The sequence below is a fragment of the Arachis hypogaea genome, chromosome 18, assembly GCF_003086295.3.
Source record: "Arachis hypogaea cultivar Tifrunner chromosome 18, arahy.Tifrunner.gnm2.J5K5, whole genome shotgun sequence".
Lineage (NCBI taxonomy): Eukaryota > Viridiplantae > Streptophyta > Magnoliopsida > Fabales > Fabaceae > Arachis > Arachis hypogaea.
Genome location: NC_092053.1, coordinates 22,482,558 through 22,502,256, shown reverse-complemented (window position 1 = coordinate 22,502,256; position 19,699 = coordinate 22,482,558). Strand labels below are relative to the sequence as shown.

The window sequence follows — 19,699 nt, the reverse complement described above, 5'->3', positions numbered from 1 at the left end:
ATAGAGGAGGAGAAAGAAAAAAAGGAGAGAGATAAGAAGAGAGAAGAAGGATAAGAGAGAGAGAAGCAAAGACAGAAAAAGGACAAAGAGAGAGAAAGAGAGAGGGGAGAGAGAGGGGATGAGGAGAGAGAAGGAGAGAGAGACAGAAAAAGAGAAGGATAGAGAGAAAAGAGAAGAGGGGAGAGAGAAGGAGAGAGGGAGAGGAAGGGAGAGAGAAAGAGGGAGGGGGAGAGAGAGCATGGGGAGAGAGAGGGAGAGAAGGATAGAGAGAACGAAAGGGGAGGGGGAGAAAGAGGGGGAAGGGGAGAGAGAGAGAGAGAGATAGAGATGAGGGGGAGAGAGAAGAGAAAGAGAGGAGGAGAGAGAAAAATGGGGGAGAGAGAGAGAGAGAAAAGAAAGAGAAGAGGAGAGAGAGAGAGAAAGAGAAAAAATTATTTATAGAAAATATTGAAAAGAGATAAGAAAGAAAAAGGAACGAAAGCAATGGAAGGGACTTCATTATTTACAAATGTTACTCGTATCATTTAGAAAGAAAAAAATTAGATTAAAAAAATTCAATTAAAAAAAGGTTTAAAATTTTGGATTTTTGTATGTAAAAATATTAATTTTTGTGTAAAAATCTATTTTTACATGTAAAAACCAATTTTATGGTATAAAAACCAATTTTCCCAAAAACCGGTTTTTTGTGTAAAAATTTGGGTTTTATATGTAAAAATATTAATTTTTGTGTAAAAATATATTTTTACATGTAAAAACCAATTTTATGGTATAAAAACCAATTTTTTTTAGTACAAAAACCGATTTTTTGGTACAAAAACCGGTTTTTTGGTACAAAAACCGGTTTTCTAGTAGAAAAACTGGTTTTTTATATAAAAACCGGTTATTTTTTAAAAACCAGTTTTTATTTTAATAACCGGTTAAAAATCGGTTTTGAAATTCACTAACCGGTTAATAACCAGTTTCATCATGAAAAACCAATTTGGTTAATTAACCAATACTATATTTTTGGTTAACCAAAAAACTGGTTTGGTTTTTGGATTAACCAAACCATGAACACTCCTAGAATTGGTGGCTTGCTTGTGGTGGAAAGCTCATTTTACACTCAATTTGAGTTTTGGCACATATTGAGAATCGGCCAAGGTATGGTTTCGGTTTTCTCTATGTAATATATAATATTCATGGACACTTAGGCTAGTGACCCATAGGATAGGTTTGAATTAAATTGGTTTGTTTGTTTTGTTGAGATATGATGAATGATGAATGATGAATTAATGAGCTTTGGCTATGTTGATGGGAGTGTTGTATGATAATGTATGAGGATTTGATGATTTGGAATGTTGAAAAATTGAAATGTTGATGTTGATAGCATGATATTAGAGATTGAGATTGAAATTGGTTATAATGATGATTGGTAAGGGTGAAATGATATTTGATTAATGTGTTGGTGAAAATATGAGTGTATTACCATGTATTTGATAATGAGAATTAATGATATCATAAGGTGGAGTGGTAAATTGAGGTATGGAAAATGGTAAAATCTGATATGAGATAGAGTTAATGTGGTTTTGGTTAGTTTGGGTTGTGAAAGTTGGTAAATTGAAATTCATGTGAGTTTTGGTAAAAGCTGGTTTTTAGTGAACTTTGACGGGTCATAACTTGTGCTTCGATTTTCAAAATTTGTTGACAGTTATTTAGAATTAACGTTCATTGAAAAATCTTCAAATTGATATAAAGTTTGTAAAATTTAGATTTTTGTAGAGGAAGTTATGATCATTCAAAGGTTGGTGTCAAAATCTGAAATTCTGCAAAGTTGCAGAATTGATTTCTGGTATGTGCGCACGCACAGCCTTGTGCGCATGCACACCCCTGTGATTTTTTGAACTTGTGCGTACGCACAGCCTTGTGCGTCTGCACACACAAGGGAAAGGCTTCTGTTTAGAGCGCTAGCACAACCTGTGCGCGCACATTACCAATGGAATTTTACAACCTGTGCGCACGCACACGTTGGGAAGCGCAGTCTGTTGAGGGCGCTAGCACACCTTGTGCGAGCGAACATAATTATGAAATTTGATACTTGTGCGTACGCACACCTCTATGCGTACGCACACTTTTTAAAACTTCTCCTGGGCGTGCGCACACACACCTTTGTGTACGCACATGCCCTGTTTTTCAAACTTAAACTTTATTTTCAACTATTTCACCTTCTCAACAAGCTTGTAAGCTTCTATGACACCATTTTAAGACTCTTGGGCTTAATTTTGGACATTAAAACATGGGAAAGAATTGAAGAGATTTAGTTTGATATTGTTTTGAAAAATTAGAGAACGTAGGCTTAGGTTTCTGGTGTATTGAGGATGGGTTTGGTGGAGTGTGAAGGAAGACTGGTATGAATTGAGAACGGATGAACTGATGAGTTCGGAAATGGAAATGTGATTTGACAGTGGTTGAGATGAGTCAAGGGCTCGAATGTGCAATGATGAATCATTGATGTATTGAAAATGTTTTTCCGAAAACCACTGTATCACTGTTTTATATTGAGATTATGAGACGCTATGCGCCCAGCAGGGACGGTGGTTAATCTCGCCTGTTGAGGTAACAGCGACGGCGTAAGGACGGTGGTTAATCTCGCTTACATTGAGATGTGTGGTTTGTGGCAAGATTATCCCACTCGCATCCCTTCGGATCACTAGAGTGTGCAGGCACAAAACCCTGGACGGTGATCCGAGCACCATATCTCGGAGGTTCCCAATTATGATTCCGAAGGGCGACATCTCCATGGAGATGTGTCGGGTTGGTAGTTGAACCGACAATGTGATATCACAGCCAATAGGAGTGGCATTCATCATGCATCTTCTATTTGTTTGTTTGCTTTGCCGACTTGTAATTGTATGCCAATTTATATAACATGCCTAATTGCTTACTTGAATTACTTGCCTTATATACTTCTACCTGTGTTTTACTTGCATTGATATTATTTGTATTTTCTACTAAGATTGAGGAGGTTCGGAAGGCGGTGGCGATGGGATCGCACGGAGGATAGGTTGGTGAAGGCTGTGGGATAGTGAAGAACTGTTAGAATAGAAAATCCCTTAAGATTAGATTACCCCTTTATTACGTTATGGTTTAAGTTATTTTCTCAATGTTTTAAGTTATGCCTTAAGATGAATCTTGTGATGGATATGAAGTCTAGGATTGCCTTTGGCATCCCGGGGTCTTATATCTTATATCACTAGGCACTGTTACCATACTAAGAACCTCCGGTTCTCATACCATATTCTGTTGTTGCTTTTCAGATGCAGGTCGTAACCCACCTCGGTGAGTTGCTTGGATGGTGACAGAAGCGGAGGATTATGATGCTTTTTGGAGTCTTTTGATTTATTTTATATATATCTCTCACTTTTGTATTTTCCTTTGCCTAGAGGCTTATCTTTGAGAGAGGAAACTTGTATAAGCTGTGTTTGCTGTCAGATTTCTGTATGGTATGTATATAGCTAGTCAGCTTAAACTCCGCGAGCCGAGGCTAGGTCTTTACACTATTATACTCTATTATTTTGTTATATTATATCTATATCTTGTGCTTTAAGTTAGTAGCTTCGTGAGTACGTTTTGCACTTTTCAACTCCTATTTTTGAGCTATTTCATTCATTGGGCTTCTAGACTATATTAATTCTTTCTATATATTATATGTATAAGTTTTAGAACTGTTGTAACCTCTGATTAAGCTTTGCTTTACGACCCGAGGTAAGGCTTAGGGTAATTAGGGTGTTACAGGTTCGGTGCTTTAAAGTTGTGAAAATGAAAGGTTTGATGCTTTGATATGAAGAAGGAGAAATAAGGGGTGAAACCGTGAAAGGAGTGTTGGTCACAGGTAAGAAAACAACTGGGTCATGGGTGGATGGGAGAAAAAGGAGTGTGACACGTGTTGACTCTCCAGACAATTCTACCGAATTGACCAACACGTCAGTGCCGTTTTTTGAAAAAACGGCATCGCCAAATTGACGCCGTTTTTGGGCGCTTCCCACATCGGTGTAATACACAAGAGTTTGGTCATTTATTTTGATTACACACCGAAGCCCAATATTAAAAAAAAATATTCAACCAGTGAGGCTTTAGCTTAATGAGATATTTTGGTGTCTTTTAGGCGGATTTTGATTATGGGAAAAAAGGCAAGATAAAAATTAATAAATATTTTTATATTTTGTTGAGTGATAAATTAAAATAAATTTTAAAAATTTAATTTATTTTCATTTTTTTCATACAAAAAAAATTTAAAAATATAATGATAAAAATATAATTATAAAAAATTAATAAGAATAATGAAAAAAATAAAAAATAAATTGTATCTCTTATTAATGTTTCTAGATAGAATGTTTTTGTCTATATCTAATTTGTCAAACATAATTTTGTATCTCTATATTTCTGTTTCAGTGTCTCATGCCTTTAAGTAAATGCAGCTTTAAAGTGTTGTACGCAGGTTCAAAACTTGCAATACAAGAAAAAAAGACCTGTGGCCACGCTTTTTTCTTGCCACGCTTTAAAAGCGTGGCCAAAAGGGGTCAATGGTCACGCTTTTATGAGGATGGTGATTGATTAGAGATTTGGCACATTTTTTCTTGCCACGCTTTAAAAGTGTGGTGAAAGAAGTCAATGGCGGCAACACTTTTATAAAGGTGACAATTGAATAGGGATTTTGCCATGCTTTTTTTTTTGTCATGCTTCAAAAGCGTGGCCATAGAGAGAAACATGCTTGCTTTTGAAGCGTGACTACATGGTTTCGTTCTAGTGACGTTTTAAAAGCATGGATGTTTCTTGTAACTCTTTTGACACGCTTCAAAAGTATGGTCAAAAGGTTCCAAAAAAGGTTTAGTTCAGATATGATGAGTTACATTATTGCACACTCTGAAACTCTTTCAAAAATCTTTCTTCGAAATCCTAAACCCTTTTGTGCTTCTCACTAGCAAATAAGTCTCATGCCTCATTCTAAACACTGATGGCACACCACAAAGAGCCCCAGCACTCTGAAGAACATCATCAGTGCTCGCAATGCCTCCGTCAACGCTCCCTCTTCTGGCACTCCCACCATCTCTGCTCCCACCATAAACCCCTAACCCTCGTATCACGCCTAACACACCAACCCTAATACCCTCTTCGTTCTCGTGAACATTGAAAATCTCTTATTATTGGATTTGCTCTCTCAAATCATCGATACCTACACGCAAAGAAATTCACACATAGAAATAATAATAAAAAACATAAAACAAAGAGATTGAAAATTTAGTATGAAACCTAAACTAGAGTAAAAAAATCAGAAAAACCTTGAGGTGGATTTCCCTAAAGGGCTTTTGACAGTGGTGTTGGGATTGGGAATTGCGGTTGCGAAAACATTGTACAAGCTTCTTTGATTCAAAAACATTAACGTTGTAGCTCGTAAAGAAGAAATAGAAAAGTGAAGTTGCTGTGGAAAAGGAAAAAAGTAGGGTAAGGATGGAGGTGGGTCTCTTGGAATTGGCAGAGAAAAGTTGTGGAGCGGCGAATGGATTCAAAAAGGCATTGTCCAAGTTTTTTTTATGCAAAACATTGACATTGTAGCTTGTAAAGAAGAGATGGAGAAGTGGGGTTGATCTGGAGAAGTCGGAGAGAACGCGTCTTGGAGCACGAACCACCACGGCCTCCATCCTTTGCCATAATTCACGCCCACTTCCATAGTATTCTCGAGAACCATTTCCGATGAGATCGTTGATCTTCACATCAACCACCAGCAGCAGCAGTGGTTGCTCATGATGATGTTGTTGCTAGATCTCCCGCCCGTGGTTGCCGTTGATGTTGTTGTTGCTGCTGTTGCCACCACCAGCATAGTGGTTGCTTCTGTAACTGTGGCTGAATCGGATCTGACAGAGGCGGCGGGGAAAGGAGGCATGGTGAAATTTGCGAAGTAAGCCATGGGCGTAGGTTTTACTGGAGAAGACCGGAACCGACACCATTTTGAAGAAGGGAGATTAATCTGTCCCATTTTAAAAACTCCTCCTTTATGTGTGCATTTGTAACGGTCAAATCAGCACAACAGAAGTCACGTCAGACTTTTTTGTTAGGCCTGATGGACTCATAATGACGAAGGGGGTATATGTCTAACTTTTAAAGAGGTTAGAGACTTAAAAATATTTTCAAATGGTCAAAGACAAAAATATTCGCGAGACAAAAAGTCACGAAACTATTTATTCTTTTTTATAAATTATAAACTATTGACATTGGTGTCCAAATTAAGCTAATTTTTTAATATAAAAAAGATTATGTGTTATCTGTGATAATATTATTTTTTGTATTTTTCTCTAATATTGTATTTATTTTTTAATTTTAATTAACAAATATAATCCTTAGATTTTGGTGATAATAAATGTAAAAAAACCTGATGATCGATTTTATGAAGTTAGATTTAAACTTTAGCGATACATAAATGTATAAGAAGATCCAATTTGTGTTAAGGTAATAAATATGAGATTTGTAAAAATTATATATCACCAAACTCCAATAAAATTGAAAAGAAAAGGTATTAGGTACCAAGAGATTATCTGCCAATTTTTGACAATAATAATTAATTATTAATTTTTAATTACAATTAGGAATGTATTGATTTCCATTAAGTAGAATTTTGAAACATTAGGATTTGTAACCGCCTGTGATTAGTTGCGACGTGAAGCTTGAAGGTGTCACGCAACCCTAATCCTCTCACCCGTCTACGGTCATTTCTCCGTCCTGGCCCTTTTTCCGTCACCGAGACGCTGCAATTACCGTTCGACGCTGACTGCTCCCTCCCTCCGATCCCATGTTGTGACACCACCATTCCCGTGAAAAAGAAACTCATCCTACACACCGATATCACACCCCAACTCCACCATAGGTGTCATCGTAGTCGTGTATGTACATTGAGTCATAGCGTTCCACCTTCATTGAGCCATAGCCTTTCACCTCCATAGGAGCAAGGTGAACAGCCCCACATACCACCGGCAATGTGAACAGTCCCTCTCATTGAAAAATAGCATTCCAATTTCGTAGGAGAAAGGTGTAGGTGTCCCCATTGAAGGCGATTTTGGACCACATTGCGTTGATGGATCCATCAATTTGTGAAGACGGATCATATGACACTTCATATGATATGAGTGATCATTCTAATTCCACCAATGTCAATGTTCCTTCTCTGAGTGAAGATGACACTCAACGTGTAGACAAGGTAAATTGTGTGTAAGTAGTATAATTGGTCATGTTTCTTTGCAACTTGTTTTTTTATTTTATTTTTGGGGTATTGACAGTGATACTCTTTGTTGGAAGGATTGTGATTTTGTTCGTTTAATTAGAATTGGTATGAATATTCTTTCTTTCTTTTATGCTAGCATAATGCTACAATTTCGACATATGATGTATTTTTTTATTATTTTTTCACCACGTTGCTTTGATGTTTGCAACTTTGATTAGATTTTTGTTTTTTAGATATTAACATGGATAGTGTTGTTTTAAATCAGTGTACTTTTGTTTGTTTATTAGTTGGTTTTATCAATGAATAAGTGGATGTTGGAAGAGTTTTTACGAGTGTTGAATAGTGGATACTTATCTTTTTTTTGTGATATATTCTTGGTTTTTGATTTCAGAGGAAAGAATCTGTAGACGTTATTGAGTTAGATGATTATGCTACAGAATTGATTCATGAGGTGCAAAATTTATTTTATTGTTGTCAAATACTAACAAGTTATTGGAAATTAATTATGTAAGTGTGTTTGGTGTTGAATATTGTGTTGTCTGAATGGATTTGCAGTTGCTGAATCACACAAGAATTCCAATAGAAAAAATCTCGTATGTAGGATTACGATTTATTTCGTTGCAGTGGGAACAAGAGTTCTATTCTAATTATGCAAAGAAAGTTGGGTTCGTGACTAGGATTAGAAATACCAAATTTGACAAGACAAAGAAGGAATCAAGAATACCCATTAACCAATCGATATATTGAAATCGTGAAGGTTATCAGGAGTCTCGAGGGAAGGCAGCATCTCGGGTAAAGAAAATAATAACCGCGAGATGTAGAGCAAGGATGTACATAATATTTGATAGACAGAAGGATAATTGGATGGTGTCCAAATTAAAATTGAAGCATACCCACCCGTGTTCTGCTAAGAAAGTTGTCCATTACCACGAGTACAGGGAACTAACCATCACTACAAGAAAAACACCCATTCAGCCACACTTTTTTTAAGTTACATTTGAAAAGCGTAGCCTATTCTTAGAATAGGCTACATGTTTCTCCGTGTTCCTTTTTGTAGGAGAATAGGAAACGCAGTTGTGGCATCACTTAAAAAGTGTCTCCTTAGATATTATAAATATCACTTATAAAGCGTAGCCTTATCTTAAGAGCTATGGGTACGCTTTTTACACCAAAGAAAACGCTTTTAAAAAATAACATATTTGTCATGTTTTAGATGCACTTTAAAAGTGTTGCCTAATGTATATCAGGCCAAATGCCCAACACTTAGTAAAATTTTTTTTCACTTCTCACAAAATAATACACAAACACTTAGCCAAATCATCAGAGAACATAACACTCATCCTTTTTCCCTTATTCGTGCCACTCATCACCTCCAAATCCCTAGTTCGCCGTCACTCATCATCACGATGTCATCACTCACCACTTCAGAACTGTCGCTCCGCTTCCCCACTCACCAGTAACCACTGACAACTTCGTCAATTGATCGACGAGAATCATCGCTTCTCTTCGCTGCCCGCTCACATCAGGAAGACTCTGCGCTCAACTAAAACCCTCTCTTCATTCGCTCACCATCATCGAGAAGGTATATATTCATCTTCATTTGGTTTCTAAAATTTGAGAGGGTAGTGTTCCAATTTTAGGGTTTCAATTTGGGGGTTTGGTACAATAATCTATGAACTCGTGAATTGAGGACAACCTTGTCGCGGGTCTCAGAAAGTTCGTTAACTAATACATTGGCTATTATGTTTGCAGAGCACTCTGTTTAGATAGAATATGCGTTGTACCCTACTGCGTATTTTGATCCAATAATATGGCTTTCATAATTGTCATTAGACTCTTTGCCAAGGTTGAACCTCAAAGCAGTTCAGTTATATACAATTTTAAATTCTGAAATCCCTCAATATTAATGACTAATCAAAATAAGAAGTTCCAATTTGCCTTCTAGTATTTACAACTGATGAAGCTTTTATAAAAATGTTGTTTTGCAGTAGAGGTTTTTCATGGTTTGCAGGAACAAGTAATGACAACTGCTTCTAGGAGCCGTAGATTGATGGTTCGTGTTCAAAACATTGAGGCTTCCTCACCGCCATTGGAGAAGGCTGTATTAGCACAAACAAGTCACATACATTTTGCTTATACATCTGGTACGATTTCTTTGAGCAGTTATTTCACCTTGTGTGGATTTACTAGAAATGGTTCCTTGGAATCTAAAAATGATATTTTCTTTATGTATGGTTTTGCCTTTGAAAGATAGAGTCATCGTATTTCTCTATATAGATAGATTGAGCCATCTAGTCAATCCCTCTATAAAGTTTTATTTGCTTTGGGTGTGACATTGTCAATACTTAATATAATGACCCCTGTTAGCTTGCATGCCCTTAAATTGTTAGGAGAAATCTAAATATTAAGAAAACTAGAATTACAGTGATTATTTGATTGTCATTGTCTTTGGAAAATATTTTGTAGTGCTATCCACTTCTTGCATTTGGTGTTGTTTGATTTTGGATGGGATATGAAAATATTATTATAATTTAATGATATAGATTGAATTATAGAACAGATACCACTCTCTTATCGTTCATGATCATATAATTTCCAAGTGTTGTAAGTATGCATGTACCTATTGAATTGTTTGTCTTGTTATTGTCTGCTTGAAGGTCTTGCTCTTTGATATCTATTTTGTATGTATGTCTTGATATGTTCACTTTCTCAATATCATGAAGCAGAGCAATCTGGGAGATTTAAGATTTTTCTGAAGATAAAATAGCTTATTCTCTTTGTGGGATCAATTTAGTCTGATTTTGAAATGTAATTTACTGACACATGATTCAGTTATAAGTACACTACTTACCACTTGGAAATTATATGATCATGAACGATAAGAGAGTGGTATCTGTTCTATAATTCAATCTATATCATTAAATTATAATAATAGTGCATGATGTGTGTGATATACGATGGTATTGTCCTATATGAAGGTATTAGAGTAGGAAACATTCTTGGCATATTCCATTAAATATCCTTTTAATAAATATTGTGAATAACATAGTGAAGTACCTGAACCTGAAAAGTGCACTAGCAAAAATGATTGACCTCGTTTATCGGCCATCCAGAAAAAAATATTCCAAGTATAGTAGTGGAAACAACACAAGTTTATGAGATAGTAATTTCAAAATTACCATGTTGATTAGTAGTGTCTCAATTTCTAGACGTGAGATGCAAATTCACCTTAGTCTTCTAGCGTTACATGTTACTACTGCTATCATATATGCTTGAAAGTAAATACATTAGTAGGGTTTCTATATATAACTCTTTAAGAGGGAAAAGAAAATCAGAGTTTAGTATTCAAACAAAAACGGTTGATTACAATATTACATGATTTCTTAAACTGACTTGGCTGGCATTGGTTTTTAGACTTTAATATTTAAGAAGTGTACACGTATTATAAAGTACGACCTAGAATTAGTAACTACTGTTTCAACTGTGTTGACACAAAAATTGGAAATAAATCTTATTTTTAAGTGATAGAATATAAATGATGAAGCTAGGATATGCATGGTTTAAATCTTCTTTATTACTAAGAGTTTGTTTATTTGGGATTTTTTTAGAATAGTAGAATTGAGTAAATTTCTTCATTAAATTTATGAAAATATCTGTATTACTTTTTTTTTTTGTTTTATCTTACAAAGAACAATTCTCATTTTTCATGTTACACCATAGTATTATCCTATTAATTTTTGTCAAAACTTTGCTAAAAGATAACAATACTTTCTCTCTTAATCACTGGCCGGTGATGCTAGTTTTTCTCGCTTCATTATTATTTTTCATTTTATTTCAAAGAAATGCATCCCACAGGATTTTAAAGCCAATATATACATGCTTAATTAACTTCATTTTATTTTATGTAGGGTTTTTTAATTTTTTTCTTTACATTTTACATGATTAAGTTACTAGTTCAGCAATCTGAACCTGGAATAAGGCCGGAAGAAATTGAAGCTTTGCTACAAAATGTCCAACACTCTCCAATTGATGCGAATAGCGCTCATGGATCAACTCATATTTCAAACATAGATATGGTATGACCACCTTTTTCTTATTCTGTAATTTTTTTACTTCGATGCTGAGTTGATATTCAATCAATTATGTTTTTTCAAGGAAGAATGCATTTGTTTAAATTAGGTGGTAAAACTTTACCCAACATATATATAGTTAATTGTAATTAGGATGAATTAGTGTCAGGATTGTTATTATGTTAGCTACTTTACTTGTGTATTAAGCTACACTTGGTATAGTTCAATCCAATAGAAGATTAATATGTTAACTATTTTCTTCTTGTTGCACTTTTTCAAATCATAATTATTTTTCTATATAATTATGCAAGATAATTCTAAAGATCTGAGTGAAGATTGAGATGTTTATCATGATGGTTTATTGGCAAAGATGGTGCTAGTGTTGGAGATTGAAAGATGTATGGTTGAAGATTATGTCTTTTATTAGAAGATACATTTGTATGATATAATATTTTGGTTTTTTCTAGTTTGTTAGTAGTAAACTCTAAGTGGTCTCATGCATATTTTGATATGAGTATGCTTATTCTAGTGTGAGATGTATGAATCACTACAAGAAAAACACCCATTCAGGTACACTTGAAAAGTGTAGCCAAAAGTGAAAAAAATGATGCCTTAGGCTACGGCTACGCTTTCTAGGCTACGACTACGCTTTTTGCGGTGATTCCTATTCGCCCGTTGCCTATTCTCAAAGGCTACGCTTTTCTGCGCCAAGGGCTACGCTTTTGGCGTTTGGGAATAGGGTGCGCTTTTCAAGTGATGCTGTCCAGGACCAAAGGCTACGCTTTTCAGCTTCCATTTTTACTAGAATAGGCTACGCTTTTCAGTGCTACTGCATCACCTGTAAAGCATAGCCACATTGTCCACGTTGTATACTATAGCTACTCTATATAAGTGTAGCCTTAGGTCCCTCATTAGTTTTTTTTTTATTTTCTGTATAACCATAGCTATTCTATATAAGTGTAGCCTTAGGTTCCTTATTGTTTTTTTTTCTATATATATATATTCTAATAATTTTTTGTACATAGTATTTAGTAATATGATTACTTATATAATTCTGTATTTTTAATTAAATAAGTTAAATATTATAAAATAAAAATAATACATAATTATACTAAATAATTTTTTAAATAATAAAAATTATCTGTAAATTAAATATATTTATAATGATCCAAAAGTACTAATATTCATACATCTCACACTAAATTAAATATAGCCATATCAAAATAGGCATGAGACCACTTAGAATTTACTACTAATACTCTACGAAAAACTAAAATATTATATTCTATATAAGTATCTTCTAATAAAAATAATTAGTCTACCATACATATATTCATTCTCAACATTACTCCATCTTAACCCATAAACCACAATGATAAACAACTTAATCTTTATTATCATCCTCAATATTATCCTGCATAATTATATAGAAAAGTAATTAGAAAAATATTTATAATGATATTCGCAATTATAAAAATTAAAAAATCAAACTGAAAATAATTAGAAACCAAACTGAAAATAGTTGTATAAATTATCAAAACTATGTCAACTTAAAAAATAAAGTTAGCACAATTCTTGGTGCTACTTCAGTTAGCACAACTCTAATAATCTTTATATGACTTCAAGTATGAGAAGCTCCTAACAATATAAACAGATGCACAAATCCAGGCACAAATTCAAAAGTGCAAAAAAAAAAAAACAGGAATTCTAGCAAACAGAAGTGCACAAAACTAGAATTACAACAACCAGAATTGCACAAACAATTTTCAGCCATAACAATACAACTTCAAGTGTTAAAGTGTCAATAAAGCCAACATATGATTTTCAGCTATAGCAATTAACTTAACCATATGCAAATATAAGAGATATAACATATTATACATATACCTAATATATTATACATATAAAAAAAGGGGGCAAAAGAAATCCTAATATATTATTATTTATTTTAAATAGGAATCATAAAGTGTACTTTGGTTTTGGTTTTGCAACTGTGTTCTAAGAATTTAATTTTATATGATTTTTTTAAAAATCGGCTACTGATTTAGTACACTTCAGAAAAACAGCAAGCAGTAACCAACTTAGAAAAATCATATAAAATCCATCTTTGGTTGGATTCTCCTAAAGTTTGGTGTGATTGAACCAGACTTACCCATCTTTCACCCAGTTTAAGTCCCAGAGCATTTTCACTTCTCTAGAAAAAGTTACGCCTCTCGAAATATGGTTTTGTTTTAAGGAAAGGGTGCTGTCACAGCAGTGAACAGCCCTGCTTCGAGAAGACATAACTTTCTCTATAAAATTCGAATTGTCCTAAAATTTTGACATAAAATACTAGACATCCTAATATTTCATTCCTATTTAGTTTCACCTCCAAAGAGTTTCAGAGTATTGAAATATGTGGTTTTGAAGTTGCTGTTCCAGAATTCGTATAACATTATTTCTGCAGAAAATGACCATTTTCTTAAAATCATATCTTCCAAATCACACATCGAAAAATTCTGAAATTTTAGGGGAATAATCTAGACATCTTAAGGTTTCATTGAAAAATAATTTCACTCATTTTGAGTGCTAGATTGCTCCCAGTTTTGTTTACAAATTGCTGCCCAAAACTGCATAATTTTGCAACATGTAACCTCGGGTTTTGAGAGGTCAAAAATTGATTCCTAGTTTTTCACTCACTCTAACCTTGCATTCTAACTTTCTTTTAGCTATTGTAACTTGTTGGAAATATTAAATCAGCCCCAAGTGCTCAGAATTAATAAATCACCATTTTTTGTCACTTTTTACATTTAAGCATACTCATATGAAATCAACAAATAGACCAGCATCATCTCAAATAATCATTAGCATGTATCATCAATTAATTCATGTTTCATAAGTGTCATGCTTGTGTAAAAAAATTAAAAATAGATTATAATCAAAACTAATATTTTTAAGCTAAAAAACAGCTCATAGACGAAAATAATGTTTTGAAGTTTATGATTCTAAGAAAAAGCTCACTATTTTTGAATTGTAACGATTTTACCAATTTGATTTCAACTATCCAATATTCAATAATAGTAACAAACATCTCATACTAAATTTTTGTAATTATCCACTTAAAAATAGCTTTTTTTAATCCATTCCAAACACAATAGATTATCTTAAAACCACTTTTCATCTAAAGTATCCAACATAAATTGATTTCATATATTAAGTTATTTTAAAAAGAAATTATACAAATAAGACTCAATAAGTTTAATTTTTCAGCATTCCAAAACAACCTTAATAATTCACTTGTCATTCCCATTTTTCGAATAAAAAACATAGAAATTTTACATCAGGTAACACGTATACACTGGCGATGTCAATAATTCAAATCCAAAGACCATGTGAGAGGGCAATGGAGCTATAATCCAAAGACCATAGAGAAGTTGGATTTCCAGAACTTTTTGCTATAGGAGATTTTTTTTTAGACGAAACATTGTCTAATTATCGACTAAAAAAAGAAATGCAAGCACACACAATTAAAATCATAACAAACATATGGGAAGTTAGTTAAATTGATACAATCTTTCAATGACCAAGGCATCAAGTCACATTATCAGTAAACATGCAAATAAAGCCAAATTTATATATTTATCCCAGCTAAGGAAAAGTGTAAAGATACAAAGATTTCATTGCAGGAACTCACCAATGTAAATGTTCTGAACAATGAAAAGCATAGAGAATTAGAGATAAAAGACTGATTTCCAGGTAACAATTTCAACTTGGTACAACAGAACAATTTTCTTAATGGAAAAGAAGTTAAGCAACATAGTCAAGCACAATGCCAATTGCTAACTGCTAAGTGGGAAAATAAATATTAAAAAAATAAAATAAAAATACATGTCTGCATATCCGTTTCAATTCAAGTATGGCAATAGACATAGTCCCAAATAATGAGTTCAAGAACATCTAAAATGGTACCTAAATACCTATAAAAAGTCCAGAAAATAGGATAAAGTTAAACCAGACCAAAAGGAGGACAAGAATTATACCTCCAGAAGTTCAGAACCCCAAGGTGGACTTGTTCGAAGAGTGTGTCGATCATATTCAAGAAAAAAGTCTCTGATGCGTTCATTGATAGGGTATAAAGAAGAACATAGCCGTAAACGCAGTCGAAAAACACGTTTACCATCTTCCAAATAGTCCAATCTCTCCTAGGTATCAAAAAATAAAATAGAAAACAAAACAAACAAAACATAATAAAAAAAATAGCCCAAGTTCAAACCTACAGTGACACCAATCAAGACCTACGCCCCACATAAACTCAAGCACATTACAACAAGATATCAAACAAGTAGCTATATTACAATTTACAAGGCCAATATTGATGATAACCAGAAGTAGACAAAATCATCTTGTTTGATTACTAACGCTCAAGTTAGCTTACAGTAATGAGAAAGAAAATGCATGAAGAAAGAAATAAAAAAATACACATGACCTGGATGTACATAGATACATAAAAACAAGTAAACCTATTAGACAAGTTGCACAGAAGCATACAAAAGGAAATTGAAAAATACTTGATCATCAAAACTCATGAATTGGTAATTTAAGGTCAGTTTAGATGCTTACCCCATTTCAGCAGAAATTGGAACACTCAATTGACTGCAATCACTGCATATGTCTCAAATCAAGCTTGGGTTCCCAAAATACATCTTAAAATTCACAGGTACTTCAAGTTATTGATTCAATCAACAAAGCAATTTAAAAGCATAAGAATAATCCTCTCTTGAGAATAATTTGCTCTCTTTAAAAGTGAAATTTAAACAAGAAAAATCAACAACAACAATAACAAAAATAAGAATAATAATTTAGTTGACACATGGTGAAATTTACATTGGTGATTTTAGTTTGATCTGGCAGTCCACAAATAAACAACGCAGAATACAGAAGCTAAGACCCCTAATTAAAACCCTAAAACCAAAACTCAAAACCCAAAACCTCCCAAATTTCACAGAACCATCATCATCATCAGGCGCTTGCCTTGCTTGTTAAGGATCGATGCTTTGCCTCATCGGAAGGAAGATTGAGCCCAGCTGCAACAACTTGAGCCGTGTGTTTTGTTCTTGACAATGGGGATTAGGAACCCTAATTGCCTAAATTAGACAAAAAAAAAATAAAAGCCTACCTATTGTGATGAGGGAAAGCGAATCAAGCAGGAATGGATGGAGCAGAGGCGGCACGAGGAACAAAGGAGACGCAGAGCACAAGAAAGCAGCGGCGAGCAAAGAAGCAGAAGAGCACGGCGAGGCGGTGGTGCGACGTAGGAGAGTTGTGCGTTGTTGTGTCGTAACAGAGCCACGGTGGTGGTGTATTGTAGCAGAGCCACCGTGTGAGGATGTGGTGCAAGGAGAAGAGGAAGGTATGGACGAGGTCAAGGAAGAGAGGAAAGAACTCTCCTAGCTCTTAGCTTTCTGCGAAAGGAGAAGGAGGGCGCGGGTGTTAAAAGGGGAAAAAAATTCTAAGTGTTATAGCATGCTCATATTAGAAAACGCTTACAAAGCGCACCTAAAGCCTAATGATTTGGCTACTCTTGAAAAGCGTCTTCTTTGGTGAGAAATGTGTACCCATAGATACTAATATAAGGCTACGCTTCATAAGTGATTTTTATTGTATCTAAGGCTACACTTTTAAAATGATGCCACAATTATGTTTCCTATTCTCGTATAAAATGGTAACACGAAGAAAAGCGTAGCCTATTCTATGAATAGGCTACGCTTTTCAAATGTAGCTTAAAAAAAGTGTGGCTGAATGGGTGTTTTTCTTGTAGTGAATACTCAAAATTATGATCATCCCAATATTTTGGTTCATTACATAAATATATTTTGTTTTAGGATAATTTTTATTATTTAAAGATTATTGTATGGTATTATTATGTATTTATTTTTATTTTATAATAATTAACTAATTTAATTAAAAATACAGGAATGTATATATATATATATATTCTCAAATATTAGATTTTAGATAAAAAGATTATTAGAAATTTCTGTTTATATATATAAACAGAAATTAAAAAAATTGAAGAACAAAAGGCTACACTTATATAGAGTAGCTATAGGTATATTATTTGTTATGTTTATAAAGTGATGTAGTAGCCTTGAAAAGTGTAGTCTATTCTTTTGAATTTTGGTAACCATGAGTAAAGAAAAGCGTAGCCTTTGGTCCTGGACAGTATCACTTAAAAAGCGCACCCTATTCCCAAAGGCCAGAAGCGTAGCCTTTGATACTGAAAAGCGTAGCCTTTGAGAATAGGCAACAATAGTATAGGCATCCCCCAGAAAAGCATCTTCGAAGCCTAAAAAGCGTAGCCTTTGCCTAAGGCATCATTTTTTTTCATTTTTGGCTACACTTTTCAAGTGTACCTAAATGTGTGTTTTTCTTGTAGTGCATGCATGCCAAGTGTGTGATTCAGGACAACGATGAGGATGTCATACGACCCAATAAGACTTACCTCGCACTGACGAACGAGGTTGGTGGGTCGTCGAATTTGGGTTACTCAGAAAAGGATATGAGATATTACATTACAAACAATCTGTGTTGTGCTGACGAAAACGCAGATGTTAAAAAAATACTAAGTTATTTCATGCGAATAAAAGAGATCAACTTAAATTTCTTTTATGTAGTAGATGTGGAGGCAGCTAACAAGTTTAGGACTGCGCTCTGGGTAGATGCAAGGTGCAGGGCATCTTACGAATATTATGTAGACGTGGTGTCGTTTGATATAATGTACAATAGAAACAAATATGTATGTGTTTATGACTTTATTGAAAGGTTTATTGTTTTGACACTATCACGAGTTCTTATTTGTGGCCGTATTTATTGTAGGCATGGACTATCATTTGCATCTTTTGTTGGTGTCAACCATCACGGGAAGTCCACCTTGCTCGGATGTGCTTTGCTAAGGAATGATAAAATACGTAGTTTTGAGTGGGTCTTTACGCAATGGCTGAAATATGTGGAAACTCTCTCACAGGCCATCATCACGGACCAGTGCAAGTCCATGTTTGGTGCTATTAGGAATGTCCTTCCAAATACTCGCCACTGATGGTGCATATGGCACATATTGAAGAAGATACCGTATACGCTCAGAGGATATGCCCAGTACAGAGAAATACATGCTAAAATGACTGACACTGTTTGGAATGCCCAGTCTGTGGAATGTTTCAAGAAGGATTGGGCTGGATTCATTGTCGAGTTTAACCTAGAGCATAACAGATGGCTATCAGGTTCGTTTTGTATTGTGCTTTTATGTTCTTTTTGGAGAGTAGATTTCTTGTGAAGCTTAGTTTTTAGTATACTCGATTTTTTGGGGAGTCTAGGTACTACACGAATGGTATCGAGTTTAACCATCGACACACAAGGTTGGGTGCGAGCGCAACATGTTTGAATCAAGAGATATTCTTTGTTACCACTGTCTCGCTTTGTTCTCAATTATAGAGTAGACAGAGTATCATCTTACTATGTTCTCCCTCGATATAGCAAGAATGTACAACGCAAACACACTTTCATCAAGAGCAGCCACGACGAGAAGCGAACAGATAAAAGCTACAACTTATTCAAAGGATTGTGCTCACACTTCTTTAATGTTGCCCAAGATTTCGTGACCTGTGAAGAAGAAGCAGCCATGTTACATTCGGGCTTTGACGAGTTGATAGCTAAGCTGTTTGATTATCATGCGAACTTGGGATCCAAAAGTGTTCTAACTACACAGAACAGCATGGTGACATAGTGTGAGCCCGCTCTTAGTGCATCTGACATTCGAGGTTCTCCAAAGGTGGCAACGAAAGGTTGGTCGATATTGAAGAGGCTTGGATCTGAACTGGATAGCTTCATCCAGAAATCTATGCGAAGAAAGAAGAAGAATGCACCTCCGGTATGTGTTTACCATTTGGTTATTTTCGAACCACTTGTTAACATGACTTGATGGATAAAGTTGAAACTGTTTTTTTAAGCGTGGTGTTTTTTTCTAAGAAAATGATGAAGCCGTCAATCCATATCTAGTGGTGAGTTCTACTGTGAGAGTGAATGAATCATAGGAACATGGCGGGTTCATGTCTTTATTAAACTCGTTTTGAAATACTTAGAAGAATTTTGATTACAGATTTGTAAGGAGAATTCATTTTTTTATTTTGATTTTTTTCCCACTTCTCTTTAACAAAGTATTCAGGTTTTTTATTTAATAAACAATTTTAAATTGAGTATATATCATTACTTTTTGAGTATGATCCACTGATATGATTATACTGTTATAAATTTTCTAAGTTTGACTTAGCTCACCAAAATAATCCCGATTTTCATGTACTTTTAACGTGGAGGACAAAAGAAAGTAGGTTTCTTTAATTTAGGTTTC

General features: G+C 34.5%; 1 long non-coding RNA gene across 3 annotated transcripts; it reads left to right on the top strand.

The window, feature by feature from the left end:
- The first annotated feature begins 8,503 nt into the window (after window positions 1-8,503).
- Window positions 8,504-19,474, top strand: LOC112772616 (uncharacterized). 3 transcript variants are annotated; one of them, XR_003187576.3, is made up of 5 exons: window positions 8,504-8,831; window positions 9,238-9,393; window positions 11,197-11,325; window positions 18,175-18,575; window positions 18,669-19,474. It is a non-coding gene; the product is annotated as an uncharacterized lncRNA (long non-coding RNA). The 3 variants fall into 3 exon arrangements; XR_003187577.3 differs by lacking the exons at window positions 18,175-18,575; window positions 18,669-19,474 and adding an exon at window positions 11,643-12,335; XR_003187574.3 differs by lacking the exons at window positions 18,175-18,575; window positions 18,669-19,474 and adding an exon at window positions 11,631-12,335.
- The last annotated feature ends 225 nt before the right edge of the window (window positions 19,475-19,699 follow it).